At 35.8% G+C, this 26825-nt stretch overlaps 1 long non-coding RNA gene across 1 annotated transcript in view; it reads left to right on the top strand.

Moving 5' to 3' along the window:
• Positions 1-7448: 7448 nt before the first annotated feature.
• The window catches only part of LOC136369696 (uncharacterized), a 358930-nt gene continuing 339553 nt past the window's right edge, over positions 7449-26825 (top strand). Inside the window, exon 1 of the long non-coding RNA XR_010745048.1 lies at positions 7449-7499. This is a non-coding gene — a long non-coding RNA (uncharacterized lncRNA). The remainder of the gene's footprint in view (positions 7500-26825) is intronic.

Raw genomic sequence — 26825 nt, 5'->3', positions numbered from 1 at the left:
ATCAATAACAAAATGTTTGTTGTGGAACTATGGGTAATTGAAAATGTCTTTTATATAAATGATTTTGGCTGAGCTTTCCTGTGCCCTTTAAAGTGAAGAGGAAACACCCTAAAATTTCCAGGCAAATGACAAGTATCTTTTTAAGTCTGAAATTTGTAAGTTTAGTCAAATTATTTAAAACGTAGAGTTCCTTTTTTATAATTAACCCTCCTTTTTTAAGAAATAATGAGTCATTGCTACAATGTTTCTTGAAGACAGGGAGATATACTGTTCTGTAGCTAATTTATCATTCACAGGGATTTTTTTCCTCACAGAACAATTTCCTAAGTGTCTCTTGAACTCCTTATAATGAAGTTGAAAAGACACAAGCCTTATAAACAGAGATTTGTCAAATTAAGTCATATGAATTAATAGAGGTTGCTGTCTTTGAGTGAGTAATAGAAACTTGCATGATTTTTATGTTAATGTGTGGGAGTGTGCACTGAAAATTAATCTTTGCTGGCCATAGTGCATTAACTATGCAGTGGGAAGAAAATTTGTGTTGCAATCATTATCAATGCCTTTAAAAACAGTTTGAAAAAAGACATTTTAGCCACATATTTAGCATAATCTGAAGATTTAAGGTGATAATGATAAATTGAGAAGCAAATTATAGCAATTGTTCAAACATACAAACATTTGAGACCAAGCCCACTGCCTTAAAATATGAAGTTTGTCATAGATGGGAGAGCAAAGCAGTATTGTCTCTATTACGCTCCTACATTGTAGATAATTTAATAAGATAGAAAGAAGAAAGCTTCATGTTCTGAAAAAAGAATCTTCATGAAGAAAAATGCTGTTGTAATTCCATATTGAGGCTGGTAAAGAAAATCACAAGTCCTTTTGGCACAAGAAAGGACATTCATAGTAATCAAAGATTAAACTTATCTCCTTAGGTTCATTTTCTATTAGGAGAGAACAGAGACAGCTTCCTCCCACGGTCTGATGCTGAACATCCGCTGTAGGTGTGCGTGCTGAAATGCTTTACCTTTCATACAGTGACATGTCTTTATAGAGATTAACTCTTCAGGGAGTTTTGAAAAAGCCACCTGCGTTACACAGCACACACACTGCCAACATGCCTCCCTCACCATGTCTGTTTTGTGGATTTGGTAAATTATTGCACTAAATCTATTCTGTATAGGTAGCTGTGGGAAATCAACGTTATGACAGAGGATTCTTGATGCTACTTCACTATTCCTTTGTATTAATTGCAGGGGAGGAATGAGAGGAGGGAAGAGAGGAATGAGAGGTGAGAAGGTAGGGAGGGAGGAAGGCAGGCAGGAAAGAAGGCAGGAAAGAAGGCAGGAAAGCAGGAGTGCACTTCAACATGGATCTGGGTGGGAAAGCAGAGATAAAATATAGGATTTCTGTGAGCAAGCCCATAGTTCCTAAGCTATAGATAGTGACTGAGGCATGCAGCTATGCATGTACATAACAGTTTATATTCATGAATGGCAGCAGAGCACATTACAAAATGTCAGATAAAATTGTTTCAGCCTTCTCTTTATCCTCTGAACATGCAACTTCACCTCATATTGTAGCATTTCAGTAAATAACATCCTCTAGTTCTTACACTAATATACTTTTTTCCTTTTAAATAGTAATTTTAATTGATTCATCCTTTCTGACATTTGCATTTGTCTTTAAATGCCACTAGATAACAGGGTTTTAATCATTCCAAATAGCTTTTTAATTATAGACCTAATTACTTTTGCAGAAGGTTAAGCTGCACAAACAGGAATAAAACTGTTTGCTTGTGCTCTGTGTTAAGAATGATGTAGTGTTTTCTCATTAGGTATTCTGTAAACTCACTCGGTCAGTTTTATGTGACATTTGAAAAAAAGAAAAGGCCCCAAAATGTGTATTAGAAGGCTGAAATTAGATTCTAGGGCAGCTTAATACCCAGCTGTGTGGAACAGTCATTGATTTTCTAATTAATTATGAAATTAAAGTTAAGCATTCTTTTCCATTGCCATGGTCATTTTGGGCTGACATATTTGAAAATGTAAAGATGCAGGGGAACATGAAATATTACAGAATCACAGACTCTGAGAACTGCTAGGGTAGGAAGGAGCCTCTGGGCATCATCCAGTCCAACCCCCCTGCCAATGCCGGGTCACCTATAGGAGGTGACACAGGAATGCTTCCAGATGGGTTTTGAATGCCTCAAGGGAGGGAGCTCCCACAGCTTCCCTGGGCAGCCTGTTCCAGTGCTCTTCCAGCCTCAATGGGAAGAGGTTCTGAATTGGAATTTCTTATGCTAGACAGTTTCTTCTCTGCAAACAATTCTTAATATATTGTGGTTTTTTTCTCAGAATATTTTCCACCACTGATGATACCTTGGTGGATCAAGGGAAAATACTTTCTACTTTGTATGGTTCTACGCCGCTACTGGAGGGTAACCAGTTTGTGACAGTGGAACCAAAAGTTAATTTACATATAATTTTTTTGTATTTTTCTTCAATTGTAGTTCATCCTTTCTGGGAAATGAAGGTCTGAATAAGACCTATGTGGGCAGGAGTTCTTCCATTCCTGTTTAAAAACATGCCAGGTATATTTATATTTTATGGTGTTTCTATTATACCAGAATAGATGTCTAATTGCATAACTTAATTTGCACATCAGTGGCTATATATACACTATTCTTGAAAGATCATCAAGCCATATTTAGCTGAGAAAATAAAAATATTACTTTTGCTGTTACTCTAGCCCAATTAGAATTGAAAAGCCAGAATGTACTCTACACCTATGGACTTGACTCCCATTTTATAGTCTATATTTCACTGTGGTTAAACAATCTCAAGATAATAACATATAGTCTGTCAGAATTTATTCCACCCCTTTGCCTACTAATGGTTTAATCATGGTAATATTTATACTGAATTTATACTTTTCCAATTTTCTTGGTTATAGTCTATTCCAAGGAAGGTTCCTGTTAGGTTATGCTATAACTAAATTGCTTTAGAAAAAGTAAACTTCTTTCAAAGGAGCTAAAAATAAAATTAAGCCTAGGCACCAAGCTTAGGAAAAAAAAAAAGGACTTAAAGCCTTTTACTAAACAATCATAAAATCATAGAATCTTTTTGACTGGAAAAGAACTGGAACATCATCAAGTCAAACCACCAACCCAACACTTCCAACTCCACCATTAGACCATGTCCCTAGACACCACACCTACACATCTTTTAGGTACTTTTTGATATAGTGACTCCACCACTTCCCTCGGCAGATAATTCCAATTTCTGATGACCCAGTAGCGAAGAAATCCAAATCTCTTTTTGCAACTAGAGGCAAATTCCTCTTATCTCATCATTTGTTATTTAAGAGAAAAGATTGACTCCCACCTGGCTAAACCCCCCTTTCAGGTAAGTTTAGAGAGTTTTAAGGTCTCCCCTAAGCCTTCTTTTACAGGGGCTAAGGATCCCCAGCTCCCTCAGCCACTCCTCATAAAACTCCCTCAGGTTCATTGTCTTCTCCGGACACATTTTGGTGCCTTAATGTCTTTCTTGTAGGGGAACCAGATCTCATTCATGAGACCTTATTGTGGGATCTGATAAGATGCCTATCAGAGACTTGAGGGACCTATCAGATGCAGTTGCTAAGCAACTCTCCATCATATTTGAAAAGTCATGCCAGTCAGGTAACATCCCCAGTTACCAGAGAAAATGTTAATAAAAACACCCTGGAAATTATCCACCAGTCAGCCTCTCCTCCATGCCTGCCAAGATTATGGAACAAATCCTCATGAAAGATATATCAAAACATGTGGGAGACAGGGCAGTTTTTAGAAATAATCAATATGGCTTCACTTGGGCAGATCCACCTAACTCGTCTATTTGTCTTCTATGGTGGAGTGACTCTATCAGGCTAAAATGAAAGACCTATGGATGTCATCTGCCTGCACCTGTAAGGTCTTTGATATAGTCCTTGTTACTAAATTGATGAGATATAGGTTTGGTGGATGCACTGTTAGATGGATAAGGAATTGGCTGGATGTCCACGTCCAAAATGTTGCAGACAATCACACAAGGTCTAAATGGAAACCTGTAACTCATGGTGACTCTTAAGGATCTGTAGTGGCACAAATATTCTTCAGTATCTTAATTAGTGACATTTTGGGATTGTGTGGATCCTCTGCAAGTCCACAGAAAACCTGGTGATTTGCTTGAGGGAGGAGATATCATCCAGAGGGCTTATGACAGGCCTGAGGAGTGGATCCGTGTGAACTTCATTCAATAAGGCCAAATAGAACAAGGGCCTGCACCTGGTTTGAGGAAGTCATCAGTATCAGGTAAACCATAGAAGTTGTAGATTCTTTATCATTGGAAGGGTCCCTGCCAATGGCAGGAGAGTTGGCACTAGATGGTTTTAGAGGCTGCTTCATTATATGATTCTCTGCAGGTGTGTTTTCTGTGGTATTCTTCCAGGCAGATCCTTGAGCAGTCTGTTCTCCTGTAATCCAGAGTTACTATCCTGCTTTTTGCTCCTTGTCATTTTTTTTTAACTTCGACATCTCATTAACAATGGCAGCCAAGGATAACGTCACCTTTCACATTCCTGATCAGTTCTTCCCTGCTTATAAGTGTGAAGCCATATCTGAATTTTCAGCATGTCAAATAATTCTCCAGTTGAGAATTCTTGGATTCACTAAATGGCAATTTACCTCTATTCAGTTTTCATTATTCCAGTTGATCAGTGGCATCTTGCAATACATAAACATGGGTTTGGTAGTAGCTTGTTAACATGTTCCTACAACAGAAAGAGGGGATTTTTAGAATTTTTTCAGTATTTTTAGATTTTATTTTTATCTTTCTTACTTTTTTTTTTTTTTTTTTTTTTTTATGATCCCTGGATTCAGCTTCTGTGAAAGCCAAGATCTGTAAGATGCATGAAGTCAAAGAAGCAAATTCACCTAAAGTGGCTGATGGACTGGACTTATTTATGTCTATCAAGTATATTGCTTTCTGCATTTCAAATGTTAGACTTTATGACAAGGTTCTGAACTCATAAAGGGAGTCACTTTCTTGAGTGTAGAAATATGAATATAATTGCTTATGATTGGATACTGAATTTATAACCTAGTTTTGGTGCACTAAAGCAAATTTAAAGTAGCTTTAAAGTATAGGAAGAAAACACCTCAAGTCATAACAGCATTGCAGCTACAAAGTACCACCCAAAAATGTCTAAAACTTAGACACAGATTTTGGATTTTCCATATTTTCTCCTCCTAAGTGAACCTATAACAGCACTTTAGAAAAACATCATTCTCACATGACAGTTCTTAATGCATTATAAATTGTTGCATTTCTCTCTGGGCTGTTAAGTTATAAAAAAATGGGTAAGCCAGATGTAATAAAAACATCTTGGGTTTTTTGGTAAATCTCCACACAAAAAACATGAAATTAGCTGTTTGCTATCTGTCTGGCCCTGCCCTTACTGCTCCTACTGAAGGTTAATTTGGTAACCAGTAACTGAAGTCTCATTAATGCAAGATCAGAATCTCCTTTGCTGTCCAGTGCTTGTAATTTTCTTTTGTGTACCTACAACATTATGCTCAGGCTGTTCAGCAAAAGATGAAGCAAAATGTCTCAGAGTTATTCTAATGACTCAGAAACAAAAAAAAATAAGAGATGAATGTAAGATTAGTGCACATCATTCCATACTTAGAAGTTCCTGTCTTCCATTTTTTTGCCAAAGGAAGACTGACTAAGGTTAATTATTCAAAGGAACTTAAGCAAGAAATTGTTTTATAGCAGCATGAGATAGATACCAAGCCAAATATTCATATGGTGTTGGATAGAAAGAGTGACTTAAAAGGAAATAATGAGTCCAGAATTGTGAGCGATATGGTTTTATTGTCTTACTAGCTTTCTTGGACAGTTACAGATCAATATTTTTTCTTCTTGATTAAGTTATTTTCACACAGACATCCACTCCATTTGAGATAAATTTAGACGTACTTATGATCCATCTCCAGCTGGGTTTCCAGAGAGTAATGGATTGAATGTGCCATTATATCTACCAGACAGAGGCACCCCAAATCAGGGTACCCCAAATCATATCAAGTAGCACTGGACGCTAACTGCAGTCAAATGACAAGTCTTTGGTCAGAAAAGCTAGGGGACTCTAGAGTTATTTAACTGGCCCCAGACTGGTGTTTTCTTTGAGTTGAGCAGTTCCTTAACAGCCACAGACTCTACTGGCCATAACAGCTTGTTCATGACTGAAATCCAACACCATTTCGGGAGGCTAGGTTGGGTGCTCCTGAGCATCTGAAATCATAGTGAAGATCTAAGTGAAGACAACTTACTTACCTCTTTCTCTCATTTTCACTCATGGAATGGGATGCAGATGTCTAAAACCTGGGCATCTTGTGTCATGTTTTTGATGCTGGGGTAGTATTGCATCTGTTTTTCAGCTCCCACCACAGAAGTGTGTAATTATGCATCATACCTAACTATGATGCATAACTACACATTAATCTAAAGTTCAGTGCTGTAAAAATCTGTTGATGGACAGATTTGGTTTAGCTATTTTATTTATACAGATGAACAAAATGACTACCACTGATTTCACTCTAAAATTCTGTTCATTGCACTAAACTACATATTGCATTAAAAGGAATGAAAGCTCAGCTCCAGTTTAATATTCCTAAATAAATTAAAAATTTTCAGTATTCTTGACCTCATTTTTTGAACATTAAAAAAAAAATCAACAATTTTAGTCATAGGTGAAAAATTCCTGGTCACATTGAAAGATATTATGTAGGTGCTAAGTAATGCAGGAACTTTGTGATGTCATTATTTTGTAGTCAGGTCTGAATGTATACACAATAGTACTGTACAAAGATTTTTTTTTTTTCTTCACTGGTAGCAACCATAAATCAACAGCAGCAACAGCTACTATTTCTGCCTGTGAAAAATTCTGTGCTTATGAACTCCTTGCTTATCATATTTTAATAAGATGTGATCTTCCCCATGAATTCCTACTATAAAGAATATTGATTATGCACCATGCTCATCTTAATTTGTGCTCGTTTGGACTTCAATTAGGAAAAGTAAAAGGGATAAAGGAAAGTGAAATGTCTTTCACTTGATGGGCCTATCTCACTGTGGCATTTGTAAATGTGGGAACATTGGTATTTTACAGAAATTGCAAGTAACTTTCATTCATTGTAACATGACTATTTCCATCTCTTTTGATGCTCCCTTATCTCTCTGCATCTCTCCTAAATGTAAACGTCACTAATACTAAAGGGGTTGATATCATCATTCTTCAAACACTGGGAATATAGCCTTAAAATTATAATTGATTCACATGTTGCTGACATAGTAAAATGTGGTGTAGACTGGCATGAATTATGCTGAAGTACTGAACTTCAGTCCCATGGCAGACAAAGTCTACATTAAAAAAACAAAAAACAAACAAAAAAAAAAAAAAAAAAAAAAAAATGAACAGTTTTATTCAGAAATAGTCAAATGTTTTTCCCATATCTTTTGTGAGAATGAATAACCTTTTTGCCATTATTCTTTCTTAGGGTGATATTCCCTTCAAATTAATGTCACTTAGGGTACAGAGACCCCAGAATCCCTCTAGAATTATCTAGTGACTCAGAATCTCTGCAAACCTGTGCAAAGGGGATGAGGGCCAAATAGGTAAAACTTTCTAAGAGTACCCTACTGAAATGTTTCTAAGTACATCTTTGAAGATGTTTCAGACTTTCAGTTAGAGAAAAGAGTAAAACCATCAAATCTGTGTTAAGTAGGGCCACCTACAATTTAGTTATTGTGTGTCTGAACTTCTGGATCACTGATCATGAGTTTTGAAAGGAAAATGATGGCTAAAACGTCAGAAGTGAGAGCAAGTTCTAGTAGAAAAAGTTTATCTGAAAAAAAAGACAAAGGTTGCCATGAAATCTAATAAGGTGGAAAAAGCATTTCTTTAACTTGATTTATTAATAGATAAGTGCATTTTCTGTATATCACTCACAACACATTTAAAATGGACTGAATATACAGGAAAAATTACATGTCTGAGTTCAGGAAATAAGTGAAATGTGTTTAATTGATAGAGCCAATATAAAGAAGAGCTCTAGTGTAATGGACAGACAGACCATGTCTAATTGTGTTAAAATTTAATTTGGGACAGAATTTAAAATATATAATAATATCCTATCATATCAGTAAAAGGATGTCTTCAAAATGAATTTTATTTTTACTAATGCCATTTATTCTTGGATCTTGTAGGATCCAAGCAGTGAGGCCATGTCTCCTGTCCCAGAGAGGAGGTTGTGTAGGAGAACAAGAATGTGTTTCCAAAGAATCTTCTCTTTGGAAATGAGGGACAACGATAAACATTTCTAGCAATAACTGACTTCTCCAGTCCCTTTTTAATGATCCACAGCATCAAGGACAGGAAGCCTTAATGCTGGTTTGTAGCTCATCAACAACTGTTGACCATCCTTTCCCAATTTCTTTCTCATCCCACATAGATTTTGACAGGAACAACTTGAGAGGCATTGGATAGATTAATTACATGGGAATGGTTGTACAAGAAAAGGCAGAGGAAAGGGTTCTGATGGACTTTTTGAGTTGAAGGGAGTGTAGGCTACTCACAGATATATGGGAAAAGAGCTCTGTGGGGCAGACTTGAGAGGGACTTTGACCACGGTTCTGTTCTCCAAGTAAGTTTGGAAAGCAGAGAAACAGACAAAGAAATAACTGGGCTCAAATATCTGACATGTTTGGCACATTATGACCCAGTTTAACATGTACTATGTGCTATATTTTAAACCACTGTATTGCTTTAATTTTCAAAAAATACATCCTCTAGATTTCTTGGAATTGATATGCTCCTTGACTGTATGGAGCATCATTGTGGAGGATCTCGGCTTACACAATTGATGCTGGCATCGAAGAGAGAAAACATGTAATTAGTCAAGATAAGTACTGAGCTGGAGTCAGTAATCCCAAACAGGCAAAGCTAATTAGTTATCTGGTGTCGGGAGGTCATAAGAGCACCTTGTTTCCAGAACAGACTAATGCACATGACATATTGCTACAGTTAATACCATGCCACTGTTTTGCTTACCAGTGAATTGAAGTGACATGGTGCATGTTAAAAAGTAAAAGTTTGCTTAAATAGTTCTAAAAAATGAACAAATTATATTCTGTTGTTTTAAAGTGAAAACGTTGTTGCCACTTAGCAAAACATGTAATTTCAATTTCACCATGTTCCGCCAGGAAATCAAGATGTTGGCAGATTTCCCATTTCCCTCCAAGAACATCCCAGGATAAAACAGCTAATAGATGAAGCTGGTGGAGAAAGGACAAAAAATGTGGTAAGTGCAGGGCATTGTAATGTTGAACAGATCTAACAGCTACAAAGTAAGAATTTATAATGATAATTAATGCATTACTGAGCAAGAAATGTCACCAGAGAAATGAAGTTTTCCTACTTACGCATTTTTGTACACAAGATTAAATGAAATTATAGGTCTATTTCCCAAAGTCTCTCCTGTGGAAGTCTTTTTTTTCACTGAAGTTCTGAGCATGGAAATTTTCCAGAATGCTGTGTCTTTTCAGAGAGGTTCATCCATCTTTGTAGATGCAGAATATTTGACTTCCTCTACATTCTCAGGTTTGAACATAAAATTTCTTAAAATGAGGTGCTTTTTACCAGAAGCTATTATTCCCTTTGCAGAAAACTTTCAATGAAGGATCTTCTTAGATCTGTTGTAAGTAATCCCTATGGATTGTTTGGTTTTCAAAGGCATAGAATTCCTTGTTGTAGTTGTCTGAGTCACTTTGTAACTAGAGAAAAATGTGACCATTTTGTAATTTTCATACAATCTTGATAGGCTCTTACAGCACTGTCGAAAAGATCCAACAAACTTTTGAAGTGGACAACTGTATAACTGTCTCCTTCTCTATTTTGCCTTGACTTGTATTATTTAATGACATTATTATATTAAAAAAAAAAGAGAGAAACAGCAAAACTTTAAAAAAATATAATGATCATATAAGGTGTGTTTGCAACAAAGTAAAGAAAAGTGTTTAATTATCTAAAATAATTAAACATATTAGAGAAAATGTAAGACTTTACTTTCATTTAGGAAGTATAAATTCAGGGAGACTCTAGTAACTGAGATAAATTTAAACCTTCTTTGAAGGGAAAAAGCTCTGAATTTGGCCCATAGACCTTTCCATAGCTCTCAACTGAGAAATGACAGCAGCTGATATGCTGACTGATTATTTAATGTCTTTTGAAAACAAAATGTTGTAGTGTTTACTAAAAAATAGAGGGAATTGCATATTTGCTAGATGTACATGAATAATTCATAACAAATCATTTATTCAGTGATTTCACCTCTTCCTCAAATTGAGTAGATTGCAATTTTCTTTAATATATGTTCATTAATTGAACAGCTTCAGTGAATAATTCTGTCATTCTCTCAACAGGAGTATGACACGGAGTATTCAGAAAAAATCCAACTTGGTTTTAACCCAGAGCAGTGGATTTTTTTTTTCTAATATGGGATATTCTTATTAAAAATATTTATATGAACATTTACTACTGAAATGGCAACTGAAGAAAATAGTTTCTGACACTAGCCACCAATTTTCCTGCAAGTTCTTTGCCTTCTGTGAGCATGATTGTACTGGTTACTACTTCTACATTTGTAGCTGCTCTGAATAGGAATTGCATTTCTCTTTTCCGTGTCAGTTTTTCATAGAGAATTCAAGTTTCTGGGTACTGAAATAGGGACTTAATCTTCTGGAAGACAGAATATTAAAATCATTACACAACAATGCTTTTGTAACAACTTTGATTATTTAGTTGGTGGTTTTCTTTCAATAGAGGCACTTATTTTTCCTTATCTAGCTCCAAGTTTCTGCTGTCTTTTGGGACACAGTATTTATTTGTTCAGCCTAATTTCATTTTCACCTCCATGTTTTACCCTTTACAGGTCATCACATAAACCTTAATATATGGTTTATTTGACTTGGTCAAAATTGGGGCTTTTTTTGTAGCATTTTCCTTATGCCTATCTAATTGCTGTTGTTTAAAGCAAGTGTCTTATGATATATATACCAAAATTTCATCCTTCACTGTCTGTGAGCTTTTCCAAAAGTTCTAAAACTGAAAGAAAATATATGGTCTGGGTGTTTCTTATTTGTTAGTTTCCAGGGGACAAAAACTAGAGGATGATTTCATTTTTCTTCTGAACATGTCTTGAATGAGGGAGTGCTTTTAATCCAAAACCATTAGGCAGTCCAGATAGAGTAGACATCCACTAAAAAATCTGAGCTTTCTACTTAAAAATAGCTCCTACTGAAGCTAAATGAATAATTGATTTTTTTGCTCCCCAGTTTGGTTGCTGAGATGAACCCTAATATCTGTTGAAATTGAATTTAATTTACTTTTTAGTTTTTCTGTACTGGGAAAACAAATAAAAAAAACAAAATCAAGAAACACACTACACTGTGTCATGTCAAATTGCAATCTCATTCTGGAGGAAATGTTTCACTTTCAGATTAAAAAAAAAAAAAAATCAATGAAGAACAAAACGAGATAAACACAGCAAGTGAGGGCCATCCCTTAAGAAGTGCTTGGACACCTCCAACAGGCTGAAAAAGACCTTGTGTCCCTTTTTTTTTTTTTTTTTTTTTTTAAGTAGGCTAAGAAAGCATGACTTAAGAAAAGTGGGAAACAATGTAGCCACTAGGAATTCTAACATGTAAACTAGCATGGAATCAATCTTCTCCACTACACAGACTCTGTTGGATTAGATACTAGTTGTAGCAAATCTTCTACTAAATGTGAAATGTTTATGCTTCCTGGTGGCCTCTGAAGTTTGATCTCCCTGTCTAGAGATATTGGAGCAGACCACAGGTGCTTTGCTACCCACACATGGTTTTATTTCAATTTAAATTTGGTCTTGAGAAGATGTTTATGACCTAGATTTGGTTGTCCAGCTGGAAATGGTTGTCCAGATCCCCAACAGAAACTCATTATCTGATTTGGGAGGGAGACTGTATGTTCATAGAAAGTTTTCAAGTTTATAGAAAAAAACCTTCCAATAAAGTGAGTATCTGCGCTCTTGACTACTGCAGTGACATTTAAAGAGTTATTGAAAATATGTGTGAGGAATGTACATGGCTGGATATGATGGACATGTTAATGTCTGGCCATATTCCCTGCCACCTTTGACATAATGTTGCAGCTGGACTTCTTGTGAGGAAAAATAGTTATGGGAAATTCCTTCCCCCATATCTTTGGTGAAAATTGTAACTCCACGATTCACAGTCACAGCAGAAAGGCCAAAAGAAGTTGATGACTTGGAGACTGATAATGCCTCAGGTACACAACTCTTTCACACAGGAATGTTAGCAGTGCAGTACAGCTCCAAATCTTCCATGACTATTTGGGAAATAGTCACTCTTGCTTTGAGGCAGAAGCAAATTCTTATCCTTCAGCACATCTCTCCCTCTGTAAATCTTTAGGGTCCTTAATTTTGAAATACATAATAGCAGTTTGACTTGATCACCTTAAAGGTCTTTTCTAATCTAAATGATTTTATGATTCTATAATGGCATGAAAAATCTACAACCTTTGATGATGCTGAAGCCATTAACTTGGCCTTGTTTTACATTGTTTTGTAGCATTCATCGAGTGCACTGCTAATATTCATTAGCTAAACTGCAGCAGATAGCCTAGAGCACTTATGTGCTACAAGTTTCTCCTGGATTTCACTGGTTTTCATCTACACAGCAGACACATTTGAATTTAAAGCAAGTTATCAATTTTTAAGCAAGAAAAACTTGTTCTACTCCCCACCCTTCTAGAGTGAGGGAGAGGAAGACACCATCATATAAATCCTCCTGGACTAAAATTAAAAATGTGATATCTGATCTGTATCCACCACTGTATAACACTTAGCATCAATCCTGGGGGGTAACAAAAAGCTATTAACAAAGGAAATATTTTTATACTTACTTGACTATTTTCAGAACAGCAAAACTGAGCACAAAATAAGGGGGGGCTTACACCACAGAAGCACAAAGGCTTGCAAGTTTGGCCTTCCCTGGGCCAGTGGACAGCCAAAAGGACCAGGATGCTCCAGTTCAAACCTGCCTTTGGATCCTAGAAACTACAATCTGGAGCAACTGAACAGGAAGAGATTTTTTTTTTTCCTTTTCTTTTTTGTAACATAAAGCCTGCTCCTTGAAAAGGAACACACACCACAGCCTGCCCAGACATTTTTTCCATATTTAAGGAAAGTCATATAATAGAGCACCATATTTCTATTGCATACCCACAAATTATTGTAATCATAAGTAATCATAATAAAAAACCTTATGGGGTCAGCCTGTGAAGTTTTAATCCCAAAAATATGTGTTTTGTTGTCACTTAGACATAGCAGGCTAGATAATAAACAGTATTTTTCAGTTTTTCTTAGGTGTTTTCAGAGCACAGAAGTGCCCTCTAAGTCTGTCTATGTGACTGAAGAGGTAGTTTTGTAGTCAGCTTTGGAGAAACATTTCTGTTGGTAGCTTCATGTTTTAAGATAAGGCTTTATTTCATTTGTGAAAATCTTCTACAAGAGTATGCTGCTCCCTTAAATTATTTTGAAGTAGTTTATTGTCCTTGCAACATGAAATAAAATAAAAATAATAACTTTTAAAAAAAGCTGGAAAATTTTTTTATGACCAGGATGTATTTATTGCATGTCGTAAGCATGGAAGTGGGCTTGTAATATTTTCAAATGTTAAGCTTCTGTAAAATGAAAAATTGGTTAAAAAAAGAAATTGTGTTTTGAATTCTGAGCTCATGCAGATGCCTGTGAATTTTTTTCTTAATCTCTTGTTTAGTTTATCCAAACCATAATTTGATGTGTTTAACATAAACCAAATGTATTTCTGAAATAAAAGAGGAAGAAAGTTTATGACTGACAGAAGGACGAGGCAGCAGTGGGAGAACAGCTGCTTCCTCTGAGTACTTTTCTTTTATGATTTTTACCTTAAGATGTCACTTTCTATTTCATCGTTGGGTAAGGGTTGTCACAAAAGCTTTATGTAACCAAAATTTGCACTGTATGTATGCCCTCTCTTCATGCACAGCCGTGGCACCGAGGGTGACACTTCACTGCTTCTTGGCTCTGAAGAGAGACCTCTGTCTTCCAAAAGTCTCTGGACATCAGTAGGTTATGCCCACATGCCTTCAACCTCTACTGGGCAAATTATTTTAGGAAGGGATAATTTCTTCTTTTTCCTTGTGGCTGAGCAGAAAGGACAAAGGATGCCCTTGTTTGTGCTATAAGTGCCAGTTATAAAAAAAGGGGTGATTTGTTATCCTTTAAAAAAAAAAGAGATTGATTGCATTTTGGGTAGCAGATGGTGTCTTGGTATGGAACTACCTGTTGAACTGTATTGAACACAGAGCTGTATTGACATGTAAATAGTTTAATATTTTAAAGAACAAGACTTGCTTTCCAATTTTTTTTAAATTTGTGATTTAATTACCTTAATGCAGAAATATATTTCATGCATATAGCTATGTTGTTCAATACCAAATTGCACACTAATTGCATACCTTTTTCACTACGAATATATTCAACTAGCTATCAAGAACCCAACCATCAGGTTTAAGTCTACCCTTCCAGAAGTATGAGTTGCATTCCTGGCGTGCTTCCTTGAACAGTCTCTGAGGGGAGACAGCAGGCTGTGCCCATATGCTGCTCCCGCCATAGATGGTTAGATGGCCTCAGTGACTCTGCCTCCCTGGCTAATCTGGAAGATACCTGAATTAATTTGGTCAGATTCCTCCCATAACTTCTGCAACAGTGACAGGATCGTTTTGAGGCATTGCCATTAAAAAATACCCACATCTACATCAGTTTGCATTTCCAATTAACCAATTGTCCATGATAGCTGCCTATTAAAGGCAGATACAATCTGGTTTTCTTCCTTGAAGAAACATAAAAAGGGGGCATATTTGCATTCAGGAAAGGAATGTAGAGCTGGAGGAGGGGACTGAAAGATTTTTTATTTCATCAGCTTTACCCTGTCTTCCAACATGTCTGCCAATCAGTGCTGGTATGAATTTCCTCTATTCTAAGCTAGCAACAAGGAGGCAAGTACGTCTCAGAAACTTGTACCTGGAGGCATGTATCTCTCAGGATGGTTCATGATACACACTGTTTCTCGCTCAGGGCTGTGCTCACAGGCACAGTTCAGCTCACAGGTATTTGAGTTGCCTGCTGAGCTGTCTCATCCTCTCCTACGCCAACAGGAGAGGGCTCCCTTTCATGTATTCTGAAATGCTTTGTCCATTTCCTTTTTGAACTTGACAGCATAAATTACTTTCTCATTTTTGCACACAGTTCTAGTCATAGTAATGAACATTTCACTTTTCAGTCAGTCCTCATTTGGATGCAAACTCTGCTCTCAAGATGTGCATGGCTGATCTTGATTAAGATATTCTTTTCTTTTTACAAACATAATCCTTTGAAGTTCCATGCATATGGGGAAAGAATAATATTGGAGTGGAGATCTGCCTTGCAGATCTGAGAGGAAAATTCCAACCTTTTGATTAGGATCATCCTTTTTGAATCTGGCATAAGCAATTCAGTATCCTATATTGTATCTTCTACAATAAGGGAGAAATTTTGCAGACATTCTTATGGGAATGACCAGATTCTTTAATGCATAGACTGCCCAAACCCTACTTACTTGATTCGAAATAGTTTATAAAGTAAATTATTTTAAAAAAATAAAATAACATGAACTGACTCAGGTTATGCAGTCATAAACACAAAAACTAATCTGATATGATTAAGATTTGATTTCAGTGTATTCATACATATGTGACAGAGGGACAGAAACACAGAGGGGCCTGTGGAAGTGGTATGGACATTTAATCCATTCAGAAAATCAGGCCTCTGCTCAATAAGTCTGTTTGGCCTGGGAATTTCATAAACTCCTCTAGCCAAGGTGGATTGCCTAAAAAAGTCTATTGAAAATGCCAGATACCGTACTGGTCATCAAAGTTACCTCCCAAAATGAGCATTTCAGCATAGCTGTAACCAAAAATGCCTCATATTGCCTAAGAATAAAAAATAATCATGCCACAATTTCTAGAAAGTGTTGAAAACAGATTATTAACAATTCTAATTACTGTTAACCACACTTAATAATAGACTATTTAATTTAATAATAGACTATTCATTATTGTAACTACCTAATATAAAAAAGACAGCCTTTATTTACTGATTCTAATATTTAAACCAGAAAGTAACCACTGCTAGAGTCCATACAATTAAACAATTTAACTTTATAGCAAAATGCAGTGTCACAGAAGAAATGCCATTGCCTTGGACTTATGTCAAATTATTAAGAATTTGAAAATTATCATAAATTACTGTACCACCTTCTAAATATATAAAAAACACACTGACTTTCTAAAATGGAAGGATTTCGAAATCTAAAGGACAAAACTATGGCACAGCGTACTCCTCATGAAAACGTCACAGGCTTTCTGTCAGCTGTGAAATAAATCCTACCATTAACCCAATTTTGGGAGCTGTAGAAGTTGTTATTATTCTGCAGGAATAAGACACATCATATTTTTTGCCTGAGTCTGAACACAGGACTGGTTGCTGCTTAGTCTAGGCTGTCAATAAGGGCATGGGGAGCTCAAGAAATCTAGTCCTTCACCTCTGATTCTCCAAGGCACAAATTTCCATCTGAGCAGGATCTTTCTTGTCACAATGGTTTCTGCCAAATATGTAGTATACAAAAACCAACTCTTTCTCACCCCCAGGCAAGTTCAGAGAAATGCAAGTGTTAGTCTGTTCACCATAGTCAACAACAACAGTAACAACAATGTCAACAAAAATTGAATAAATAAAACAGTAAAACCAAACCAGCAAAACTTTTGGTTCAACAACTGTAAAACCAAAACCACACACCAAATTTTTTCAGTTCCTTCAAATGTTACTAATTTTATAACAACTTTTTTTCAGTTCCTTCAAATGTTACTAATTTTATAACCCATATGTGGTAGAATGCCATTTAATATCTTATACTGAAAGTCAGCTGCACCTGTATACAAAGGTAAAGCTCTTTTAAATATCCATGTTTGAATCACTTCGTGTATCTCCATGTATCTATAATCTAGCCAGAGTTTCTCAGGATTCAGGAGAAAAAACACTATTACACAGTCTCATAAAATGTGATTTCTCTGAAAACCTGAGTCTCAAATTCAGGGGATCCAGAGGATCCTGGGGGATGTTTTCCCATCACTTCCATGGGCATAATTAGGAAATGATATTCTGCAAGAAGTCTGATAACGGAAGTTCATCAGTGTGACATCTTATAATGGTCCTTTCTCAAAATAAAGTTAGTAATAATGCAAAAGTTTAAACAGAAATCCAGAATGAATAAAGTATTTTATTGCAGGTTTCATGTGTGGCTTAGTTCTTATGTATCTCTGATAAAGATCTTTCAATACCATACTTTATATATTTGCCTGTAAAACGTCACTTTTCCTTCAGCTAGGAAAAAACCATCTAAAATCTTCAAGAACAACTCATAAATCATGTGGGGGTTTTATGTGTGGTTATATTCAATCTTTTTTTGCTTCACGTTTTAACTCTACCAGAATGAATAAAATAACAGTGACTCTATATAGGGCATTAGGATGAAATCTGAATATGTTTCCAATTTTCTTGCTCATCGTTGTTTTACAGCTGAAATCACTGGAATAAACTGGCTGTTTTCCAGCTATTAGTAAAATCCCTTCAGCAACACCACTTCATACAGCCCTTGAAAATAACTTCAGTACATGTTCTGAGATATAAATCTATTGCTATATAAGGATAGATGCTGGGGTTATTTTACAATCTTGAATGTTAATGTCCACTACAATTAAAATGCTGCACACAGCACATAATGCATAAGCTGTCCCCCCCACCCAAGCAGACACAAGACTTATTTGTGAATCACAGTCACTAGCTTCATAGAAGCCAATATGCAAATAAAACAAATATGCATTATTTATCTTATGTTTGTCAAGCCAGGTAGGGAAATGTAATCTACAGGATGAAAACCCAGATATGGATGCTTTTAACTGTCATTCACAATTAAATCATATCATTCCGCTCATTTAAGTAGCCAGAAATGTTTCGTTTGTCATATTTCAAAATGGCTGAAATATGTATATTCTTTTCTTTTTTCTTTTCTTTGTGCAACAATAAACCAGTGCAAAAATAATGTTTCTTAAGAATCTTTTTAGAGGCAATAATTTGATTAAATACATGTGCTACATTAGTGTAGGAAGAACACTCCTTTGTCATTGTTCTGCCTGAAATGCTTTCCTGTACTTGCTCTCAGAGAGAAAGAAAAGCAGAAGACAGCTGCTGGATTTCTTTATGCTATCCTTTTACTTGGTGCACTAAAATCTGAAAGAAAAAAAACAACACTTTAATTGCCCATTTCCACTGGTAGTCAATAGGGTTTTTTAACTTAGGTGAGATTATCTGGAAGTGGTAAATCTAGATGATTATTAAATGTGGATTTGGTTTTGCTTGGGTTTTTTTTCCAGCAAAGTCACCATGAAATGGTATTTTTGAACCCTACATGTATCTTTGATATCTGGTACCTCTGGTTCACTATGGTGAACAGAAGTTTCTCCTCTGAGGACTGAGTCCTCCAAACAGACTTTGAAAACCAAAATGAAATAACAACCTCTTCATTTTGGCCTTCACAGAAGAGTGAAATATTTTAAAGACTGGACTAACTGTGTCATTTTCAATCAGGTCATACAGTTTGCCAGAAGAGCTGAGCTGAAAGAATATTCTCTGTTGTGGTTTCCAGTTTTGTTTCTGTCGTCTTATTCTGTTGTGTTTTCCTCCTACAGTGAGCTGTGCCATGTACAGGGCATTCAGCTATGGCAGCATGACAGTATCTGCTGTGTTAAAGAGACTTGTCAGCTTCTTCATTTTATTAAATTACTTTTTTTTATGGGTTTCTGGGGAAGGGTACAAACTGGGACTGCTTGTATAGTTCAGTAACTGGGGAGTGGGGTGGGAGTTTATAGCTCAAATGGCAATTTCATAAAGTCTGAACACAAAATGTCCATAAAAAAAGAGGAAAACCTACCTTATTATGAAAAAGCACATATTTTTAAACATATATTGTGCACTGGAGCCAAAGTGGCCACAAGGAAAAAGAAGCTTCTTCTTAACGTGACCAGCTAATTGTTTTGACTTTTTCTGCCTGACCACAGTACAGGGCTTGATGTAGATAAGAAGTTAAGCACAGATTGATTTTCAGTCCGGTAACCACTGAATAACCTTTTCATACAGACTGTTCACCTGTTTGCCTCAAATGACTACTCAAATAGTTAAGATTTGAAAAAGCATGTAGGATTACTTTTATGATTCTAATGAATTCTGTTTCATTTAATGTTGGTTTTATTTTTCTTTGATGACAGTTGCTGCTTTTAGCTGTGGTCTTTGGAGTGGCTCTGCTTTGTGACTTGAAGCACTGCTGATTGCAAGAGCAGGAAGGGAAATGTGCAAAATGAGATGGCTTGATAAACCAGGGTGAATTAAATCAAGGTAAATTTAAGTACTGACCTTTGATTTCAACTCATTCAACAGAAATGTTCATATTATAATTTCTTAGTGGAAGAGCCATCCAGAGAAGAATGGCGCCATCTGTTAAAGTAAGAAATCATAATTTTATTCTTTTCACTCTCCCCAAAATGTCAAATGATTTTGGTTATTCCTTTGCAGCTCTGAAAAAGGTTTAGGACTGCTCAGTGTCATCTCCTCTCATACAGAAATTCAACTCAAACCTACTCAGTAATTGCTTTTGAAAACCCAGATCAGGTGTTATTCCTCCTTTTAAAAAATATTATTATTATTATTATGACAAAAATCCTTTTTAAGACAGGAAGATTTTCACAGACTAAAAGCATAAATGTTGGGAGTTCATCTATTTTTTTAAAAAAATTTTGATGCTCTTAAAAGGAATGCCTCTATGCAAGCAGAAAGAAGCATTTCCCTCCTGTTCCTTTCTGATTGACTCTTTTTTTTTTTGCAAGGCTCTGTTGCAAAAAACTTGGGCACCTTAAAACAGCTCCATAAGTTAAAGAACTATTTGGAAACCCTGTAATTGGAAGTGTTTGTAGGTTTCAGAATATGCTGCTCAGTTATCATTGAGGTTTGCTGCTTTCATTATACTTTAGTCTGCCACTTGTATCTGATCCAAAAGTACAGAAACAGACTTGTTTAAACTCAGCCATTGTGTAGTGTTTGTGATGTGTGCATAATGAATTCTGAATGCAAATATATGCTGTAAAGTGAAATACTGAGAACCTGTATGACAAGCAGTAAGGCTGCACAACACAAAATATGGCTTTATAGCATAAATATTCACTTGTGTCAAAAATATAGGAGCTGTTCAAAACAGAGCATTCTAATTATGCACAGTTTGTTCCTCACTCAGTTTCAGCTACTTGAACTCTTTCATTTGAAGTGTTTGACCTTCACTACAAGAACAAAACAAAAAGAGTAAATATCTGACTCATAAGATTCCCCACACACACAGAGTTCTGCAGCAGCAGAGTATTTTCCACTTAATTTTAATATAGTTAGCTCCCTGAAAGGATTTGGAGACAGTAGTTAAGTTGTACCGATTTGGGGCTTTTGGGGGGGATGGGATTTTTGTTTGTTTGTTTTTAAAATCTGAAACAAATAAAATTGCCACTCCCTGAATATGAAAAAAACATTTAATGTCTGTAGGAACAAGAACAGGCTGATCAATAATGTAAGCAAAGCAATGGTACAGGGAATGGTACAGGTGAGAGACATAAGGCTCTAGTTTTTAAAAACAACTTTAGAATTTAATATATGAGAGACTCCAAACTTCAGTAGAGCCTAAATTGACTCTTTCCTCTCTCTTGAGTTGGTGATCCACTGTGTGTACAACTGATGCTCTTTTGGCATTCCTCTTGAGTTGCTGTGTTGCACCAGTTGTGTCTACAGTTGTTTGCAGCTTCAGATCTGGAGCTTCAAATTAGTGCCCTAAGGGCATTGTACAACATCTATTAAAAAAACCCAAACTAACAAAAACAAAAAAAAATACAAAACAAAACAAAAAAGAAACAAACAAATAAGGAAGAAGGTAAGAAGAAGTTAAACCTAAGGAGAAAAAACCAGACTGCTTAGTAGAGCTGAACTTATTGTTTGTAGCAACTCATGTAATCTTATTTGCATTTGGATTATTAATAGCCTTGTCTTTAAGCGGCTGAAGACACATAGTTCTTAAAGACAAGGAAATGGACAACAATATTTAAGATCCTCACTGAAACAAAATATGCAGAATATCCCACAGATAACAGAAAAATCAAAAGAAGAAAGTAAGACAGCAGCATTAGTCTGCCGAATTTCTTGTCAACAGCTTGAAAATTTACCGATTGCATTCAGTTTAAGCACCACAAAAAACCTCAGTTTCTTATCCTTCTTTGCAATAGACAGATTCAACCAGAAAGGAAAGAAAACAAAGCCTGCTTTTGTTAAAAGATGCACAGATAGACACACGTACTCACTTTAGCAAATATTTGAAATCAGTGGCTGAAGGCACAAGGACCAGATCATACAATCAGTCACAGAATCAGAATATCCAAGGTTGGAAGGACTCCACAAGGATCACAGAAGTCCAGCTCCTGGTCTCTCTACAGAAAAACCCTGAGCATCACACCATGTGCCTGAGAGCATTGTCCAAATGCTTCTTGGAATCAAGAATTCTGTCAGATTTTCATGTATTCAGACAGCTTTGGTGTTGGGCTGTGTTGTCGCAGGGTGTGACAGTAGCTGCTCCTGCATTTTATTCAATGCCTCCTGTAGGAGAAGTGCTTGCCCACAGGAATGCACAAATTCTCTCAGCTTGCTGCAACATTATGGCTGCAGAGATAAATATGGGTGAACTGAACACTGTTAAATGGTTCTTACATTTTATTTTATAGGAAGAAACCAGCTCAAGCCACCCAACGCCCCTCCCCCCCCCCCCATCCAGCCCTTTGCTTCCCTCACATGTCTAAATATTGGCAAAGTTTACTGTTTTTCAATGTTGTGCCTAATTTTCTGGGTAGTTAACTGAAAAGCAGATTTTAGGTACAGTTGGCACATCCAAGAACAGAAGTTAATCTTAAATGAGTTGGAAAGTATTAACACTAAAACATGCAAGCTCCTTGTCTGGATATTGGTCCAGATACAGGTTCTTAGATAAATGGCATTTGGGATTCAATCTGTGGCTATAACCTGTGGCTGGAAAAAAATTGGTTTCATGTGCAGTAGAATTCAAAAGCATCCTATCATTCACCACACTGAAATCACAAACACTGAAAAATATATTGCAAATTAAGACTATTCTATATGCATTGAATGTCGGGGATACATCTTTAACCAATCTTTGAAGAAGACACTATGATACACAAAACTTTCTGAGAAAACAATTTATTCCCCGTGAATTTTCCAAATTACAGTAATTCCAACTCCTTATTCTACATAATAAAAAGTGGTGGGGTAAGACTTGGAAAAGGTACAGGAAAATCTTAGAGTTATTTTGATAGCGAAAACTTCTTAGCATTATTACATGCCTGTAAAATTTTGAATAGAATTAATATATAGGTATGGAAGATCCCCAATCAATGGAAATGTTCAGTGTTTTCTCTGAGGTCTCTACCCCCTGCAGCAAACTTAGATGATGACAGCAAACAAATTTTCCTAATCCTACGATTTCCAAACTGTTTGTGAATGAGTTCCTCAGTTCTAATTACAGACAGTATGTTTCTCTGCTAAAACACACACTTAAGTCTTCAAAACTGTCAAACTGACTATTTTCCTGAGAATGAAAGTCAATGGAAAAATAAAATAACTTAAAAAAACAAAGAAACACCAAGCAAACCTGAATTTATTGCTGCACTTTATGCTTCTCTCTCTTTCTTAAGGGGTTGAAGCTGCAGAAATCATTCAGGAATCGTTTATGTGGCTAATCCATGCACAGGCAGGATTTTACTTTAAGTTAAGTCTATTCATGGTAGATAACTGCAAGACTAGAGTCTGGGTGTGAGGCTGTTTTCCCAATTCATGCTGTAGTGTAGCAATTATGCACCATCAAATGCTGTGCTTTGGAAATGCTCACTTTTCAGAGGTCAATTTTTACATGCAGAGGTACTATTACATTAAAAACTAAAATAATTCCTTTTCCTAGCAATTTATCCCCAATTTTACCTTTATTCTTTTGATTTCCAGGCATCTATTTATTTTAGGATTGATTTAACATTCGAGGATGTATGAAACTTATCTTGATACCAAGAGGACTCTAGACAGAGAATGGGACTTGAAATTATATTTATGATGCAGGTTTTCTCTACTCTTTTACAACAGCTCCTGTTTACATATTACCTCATTTTCCTTACAGAGTACTTTTGTGTTCATAGGAAATGTTCAGCCATAGTGTGGTTTCTGCCCTTTTTCAGCATAGTTGACAAATTCATTTTCCAGAAGACCATTTGTTCCAAAATTTTTCTTTATGTCTTAGTTCCTTTCATTTTTTAAAACTTATTTATATACCTGAAATACTTGGCATCATCTTAAATACAATATTTTTTCACTTTCTTCTCCAGACAATTCATCAGTTTCTGACTTTTTTCTTCTTTGCAGTGCATCTGCATTCCCAAGAAAAGACACCAATTATTTCCCAGCAATATTAACTTGTTTTTCTTAATTTTCTTTCATTTTATCTGCAGATGCATACCATATATATTGCCATGCCAGTGTATGCCCCTGCAAATCTTTACAAGCCTTTACATTGTGCATACTTTTGATTTACTTGTATTTATCTCTTTTTATAATTTTTTGAAGTAATTTTAACGTAAATTTATATATAAAGCATTTTTTCCTGAACAACTGACATTCATTATCAGTACTCTTCATCTTATTGCCCCTCTATTATGATAGTCATAGAAATTATATTTGTATTTTTCTCCAAGCATATCCACTGGGTTTCCATCTACTAGGCTATCTAGGCCATGTACTTTCTAGGGCTCCTTTTTACTCTGATGAGAAATAGTTATTTCAGTTGGAGTCCTGCTATAGAAATGAACTGGTTATTGGAACAAAATTGCTTCTAATTTGTTTTGAGTCGAATAACTGCTCCTGCTGCTAACTTATCCTTTATGTTCATCAATCATTTCAAGATTTTTTATGAAATTGGGAATGATGTTAGTCACTATTTTCATCACTGTAATGGAGATTGGATTGGACTTCACCCTTAAATCTTAAAAGTACACTAAATTTTCCTCTCCTACATTCAGTGCAATTTCCCCAAGGCATCACCTGCGCTCTTTTCTCTTTTACTTATTCCATGTTATTTATTTTACTTCTGTGTTATACTTCATTGAACATATGCCTTTGGATTTTCATCTTTTGTAAGACTTTCTCTTTTAAAATTGTTTTTCCCAGCCTTGTGTCCCATGAAAAAAGAGATTAGGCTTTACATAAATATGTACAGGCCAGTTTTCAATTGTTTCTTTACAAACTCGATGGCACTGACCATGACTATTTTTCAAAATCTTCATCTTTGAAATATTTTAATCAGACCTGTGGGTTACATTATGTAGTGCACATGAATCCTACTGCAGTCAATCATATCTTAACCATTGCCAAGAAAATTCCCTATGATTCCAACATTTTATTCAGAAAAAATAGTTGTGTCAGAAAATAAAATGCAATATCTTATTTATTTTCAAAGTGAATGCCAAGCAGATATTCTTGCACTATAGAGTTCAAATGGAAAATAAATTTCCCTAACTCATATCTAGGAACACAGACACAGGAGAGTGCTAGAGGGCAACACAAAGGACATCACAAAATAATCCCTGCATCAGTTGGTCCAGACTTTCCTGTAGGATAAAGAAGAGTGAACAATAAAAGTTTGAATTATCCACAGCAATGCAATTGGAGTATGAGTCTCGATCTGTGGAATACAGAACAGTTAATGACGAATTATGGGACAATATTTCCATTGGGGGGTTCTAGTGAACTGCACAGCTAAAACCATTATTTTCAATATGCTTATTTATTTTTTATCTTACATAATTCATGGTTCCAGTAACAGCCAAGCTACAGAACATTTGCATTTGCATTTTCTTCTGTTTGACTAGAGGAGAGGGCAAATACATGCAAATAAATGTTCTTTTTTTGGTTTATCTCTGTTATCTTGCTCTTCATTTGTCATGAAATCAAATACCTTGACATTTTGACAGCCAATAATATATTCTTATGGGTAAAAGTCAACTGATTAAAAAACACCTTACCTGACTTTCACTATCTTTCAACTAAGACTGCTTTTGGAATAAAGAAATTCATAACAGTAGATTATTACAATTTCTTCAAATTACTTTACTCCCATATTATTCAGGTATTCTGTGATGTCATTCCTGTAAATAACAGTATTTTCTCATGCTTTTTGAGGTATGATTCTTGAATTTTGATATATATTTGGCTGTTTCCCTAGTGTTTCACCAAGTTTGCCTGAAGATGTTTGCAAATTCAAGTTGATTTTCCTAAATATCTCAGAGCAAAAAATTGGAAGGTGAAAGAACTTACAAAATTGATACGTACTATAACATTACATAGATTGAAAAAATCTGGATGCACTGAGGTGAGGATGCTTTCTGCCTCATGTAAGGACTCGCTGAGTCAGAGAGAACAACTGTGATTAGGATGCTGCAGGCTATATCTGAGATAATATAAATCCTCAGGTGCTTCACTCCAAGGTATATCTTATGTAGGCACAGAAAGCAGTTGCTCAACAAAATAAAAAGCATTTGGGAAAAAAACCAGAAGATCTTGTTTGCATACAGATTCAGGATTTTTCTTCTCTTGAGAAATTTATTTTTTAGTTTAAACTAATTCTTTCCACTGAGATTTTTAAGTTCATAGCTCAAACATAAAACTGGTATCACAGTAAATCACAGAGAATTAGGTGGGAATCTTTGACATGAAGCAAGATAGTTCAAACTCAACTGATTCTGCCTCTGTGCCTTAGTTCATCTTCTTGGCCTTTATAACCCAGTGTAATTTCTTTTGTCCTAATTGCATCTTCTCCTTTCCCTTCTGATGTTTCATTCTTTTCCCTTGAGATTGTCTCACTTTCCTTCATTTGATTTCTTATATAATACATACAATCACTTCTACAGCTTTTATATCACTGTAGTATCTCAGTATCTTCTTCATTCCATCTTTGTGCAATCGATTTTTTTCTAATCTCTTTTCTCTCTTCTTTTTCTCATTTTGGTTTCCTTTTCCTCCCCTTCTGTTTTTTTCACCCTACTTTATTCCTTATTTATTTTCCTTCTCCTGCTGCTCTTTATCCTCTGTGGTTACCCATTTTCTCATCACTCCTACCATGCCACTCATTCCTTCTACCTCATTCTCCATCCCACTCTTTCCATGTTTTTTCCCAGCTGATTTCTGAAGCCTCCTGGCACACATTATAGCTCCTCTGCTTGAATTTTTTTTCCTCCGTTGTCTACTTTCCAGTCTTTTTAAAAGTGATCCTAAACCCTTGAAGCCATTCTAAGAGAGGGCATTTTTGAACACACTATTTCATTTTGTATTTTCTGTTACATAGAACTGGCTTCTCAAAATCAGTGTTTTGAGGGAGAAGGAAGAACTGAATATAGTGCAGACTTTTACAGCCTGGACA

Source organism: Sylvia atricapilla, chromosome 1, assembly GCF_009819655.1.
Source record: "Sylvia atricapilla isolate bSylAtr1 chromosome 1, bSylAtr1.pri, whole genome shotgun sequence".
Lineage (NCBI taxonomy): Eukaryota > Metazoa > Chordata > Aves > Passeriformes > Sylviidae > Sylvia > Sylvia atricapilla.
Note: the sequence above shows the minus strand (reverse complement) of the source record. Positions and strands in the feature narration are given on the sequence as shown.